We start from the raw sequence: 3541 nt of genomic DNA on the forward strand, positions 1-3541 counted from the left end.
TCTACCAGGTGGTGAGCACAGGTTTGATTTGGGATTTGCTTGTGCCTTACCCTGATTAGGACTTCAGTTGCTGCTTGAACATGGCTCATACCCCAATCAACAAGTAACCCAATTTCCAACAGTATTGTTTGTTCATTTGCTTATAAATATCAAGTTTCCTCTTGCCTGTAATGACGGTTTCACTGTTGTTTTCAGTTCACATCATGGTTTGGCCCAATTTTCACTTATAAAAATTAAATACATTTCTATGCATTTTCCCCACAATGCAATAACCTTGATCACTCCCTATGCCACAGAGCAGGATATGATCAAGATGATCATGTGAACTAGGGCCATATTTGCAGTTGTACATTTAAAGCCATGCTGCAGGAAAATGATAGCAGTACCTATCTTAATGACAACACCTTTCTTTTAAATTCCCAAATACCCTGACCATTGGAGCCAATGGATTTCCTTCACGAAGTCATGTACATCTTCTTTGATACCATACATCTTCAGGAGTTGTCAAAGTGATCGGGGGTAGTACAGTGGCCATTCAGTTTGACACTGAGTGATACAAAAAACAGCCTGCTAATTTATTTGAGAAATCAAGGAGTAGTAAAGGAACATAAAAGGTATGTGACATACACATTGAAATAAAACTGAAGTGGCATATCTTATTGATGTCTTTTACAGAGCTCTAGTATCTGATTTACCTCCATTGGTATCTCAGCATCTTACCCTTCCTATGAAAAAAAACACCTGCAATGAAGAGTGATCAAGAAGAATGTGACTTATTTAATCAAAGTAGGATGGGTTATGCAGATAGTGTGTTTTTGCCCATCACTCTCCAGACAGCACTCTTCACCTGGTTGTTCCTCAGGCTGTAAATAAAAGGGTTGAACATGGGTGTTAAAATGGTGTATACCACAGTCAGTATTTTGCTGTCATTAAGTAAGTGGGGTGCAGTCGGTTGAATGATGTACGTCCACATGCCAGTGACATAAAAGAGGGTCACCACCACCAAGTGAGAGGCACAGGTAGCAAATGTCTTTTGCCTGCCCTTGGCAGAGTGAATATTAAAAATAGCAGAGACTATAAGGATATAGGAGACAAAGACAATGAGGAAGGGGAGCACTCCAACTAAGAACCCCTCTACAAAAATAACAAGTTTGTGGACAGAGGTGTTAGAGCAGGATAACTTGAGGAGGGCTGGAATGTCACAGAAAAAGTGGTCAATGAGATTTGGCCCACAGAAGTTTAAGGTAGAAACTAGAACTGTCTGTATTACAGAATTAAGGCCACCAACTATCCAGCACCCAGACAAAAGGTTAAGTTGAACCTTCTGGCTCATAAGAAGAGTGTAATTTAAGGGGTGGCAAATAGCTAAGTACCGATCATATGACATAGCAGCAAGGAGGAAGCATTCAGCGATGATGAAAATCTGAAAAAAAACTCATCTGAGTGACGCAGGCATAGAAAGAAATGGGCTTCCTCTCTTCAAGCAAGTTGTCCAACAGCTTCAGGACAGTTGTTGACACACATACAATATCAAGGAAAGAGAGGTTTGCCAGGAAAAAGTACATAGGAGTGTGAAGCTCAGAATCTATTGTAATGAGGAATACGATGGTGAAGTTGCCCAGCAGAGTTGTGATGTAGATGAGAGTGAATGTGCTGAATAGCAAATACCTCAGCTGAGAATCATTGGCAAAACCAACCATGAAAAACTTTGTCACTGTGGAAGCATTTTCCATAGCTTTGTTTTAAAGATGACCTGCAGAGAGATTAATGCTGTGAAATAAAAACAATAGCATTAGAAATTACAAATTGAATGTAGGCAAGAACAACAGAAAAGTAGTGCATTATTTAGAGGTTGATTAAACTGAGGAACTAACAAAAGTTAGAAGATTTCTTGCCAGCCCAACGCTCAGCCCACTCAGCTCCCCCACCTCATTTAAAGGTGGGGAGAGCATTGTGTTGCTCTGATTTAGGGCGCCCTATAGTCCTGGATGAACACTGCTGTCAGTGGTGTCAGAGGCATGCATGCTTTGGAAGAGCCACTCAATGGCATTGCTAACATTTTGTCCTTGTCTCTGTGGACATGGAGAAGCCCTAAAGTTTGACACCCCAGAGTATTACCTCAAGAGCACGTCCACAGGTGTATGAATCAGAGATGGTGGAAAACATCAATTTTATGAGACTGTGTGTCCATGGCATAAAGCATGTTCCAACATATCAAAATACAGTACATTTTACACATTAAAATGCACTAAATTGATTAAAGACAGACTCATTAACTGAGTTCTTTTTACATAAAGATTAAAAAATCAATGCCACGAATGCTCTCAGAGAGTTGAATATTCAGAATATAGGCAACATCCCAAGAAGCATCAGAATAACTTGAGGAAAGCTCTGGCTTACCCCCCAAATCAAGGATTTATATGCATTTTTTCAGAAGTAGGAAATCATCAACTTCAGCAAAATCATCATGGTTCGAGTGTGAGACCTGACAGACATGACAGAGGTCTTCCCCCAAACCTTTTACATGCTTGCCTCATATTTTCTGATTCATTTTTGTTGGCTTTAGTGCATGTGCTGTCTCCACTAAACGTGGTTTGATTGACTATTTCAGATTTGAAGATGAATTCTTCCTCCAGATAAAGTGGACCTCAATGGGATGTATTTATTGACAGCAACAATCCATTCTCGAGCCATATTGTTCAATGGCTGGGATATATTGATGACGTTTGTTGTCTATGGGAGGGTAATGAAGACCAACTTACAGCATTCCACGATTGGCTGAATAACAGGAGCCGTGACATACAATTCAGTATGACAAATAATAAAACTTGCTTGATATTCCTTGATGTTGAAGTGAGAATGTCCAATGACCTACTATTTACATCGTTACACAGAATACCTACTGACACGAATAATGCCCTAAACTACAGAAGCTTCCATCCAATGAATTTATGGGATAACCTCCCCCATAGGCATTTTTGGGGGATTCAAAGGAATTGCACCAGGAAAGAGGATTATTTTGTCCATGTGGATACTTTACAAGAAAAACTAAAAGAACAAGGTCACCCGCACAAACTTTTGAAACATTCTATGAAACGGGCCTGGTTCACACCATGGGAGTACTTATTAGTTAAAAAACAGAAGGAATCATTGAATAAACAGGTCTGTGTGTCAACATTTTGCTCCCAAACAAACAACAAAAAAAAAAGAATTCGCAGTAACTGCCATTTAATTAAGAACTCAGAATGTGGATTTGACCTCCCACTATTTGCCATGAAGAAAAATGCCAGCATATGGTCTCAGATACTGAGAGCATGTTCCAACCACTAAGCCAAAAAGGGAGACCTTTTGTCAAGATTGAACCTTAAACCTGTGAAGGGTCACCACAAATGTTGCAACTGCATTGTATGCAGCCAGACAATTCAAGGTAGATCATTCACAGATGGAAAGACCCGATGGAAACATAATGAATTTTCAAATTGTAAGACTAAGAACATGGTTTATGCAGTGATTTGTCCCTGCGACAAGTTCTATCTTGACA

General features: G+C 39.7%; 1 pseudogene; it reads right to left on the reverse strand.

Moving 5' to 3' along the window:
* Positions 1–796: 796 nt before the first annotated feature.
* On the reverse strand, positions 797–1733 carry LOC146796904 (olfactory receptor 5V1-like; annotated as a pseudogene).
* Between the last annotated feature and the right edge of the window lie 1808 nt (positions 1734–3541).

The sequence above is a fragment of the Triturus cristatus genome, chromosome 10 (genome assembly GCF_964204655.1).
Source record: "Triturus cristatus chromosome 10, aTriCri1.1, whole genome shotgun sequence".
Lineage (NCBI taxonomy): Eukaryota > Metazoa > Chordata > Amphibia > Caudata > Salamandridae > Triturus > Triturus cristatus.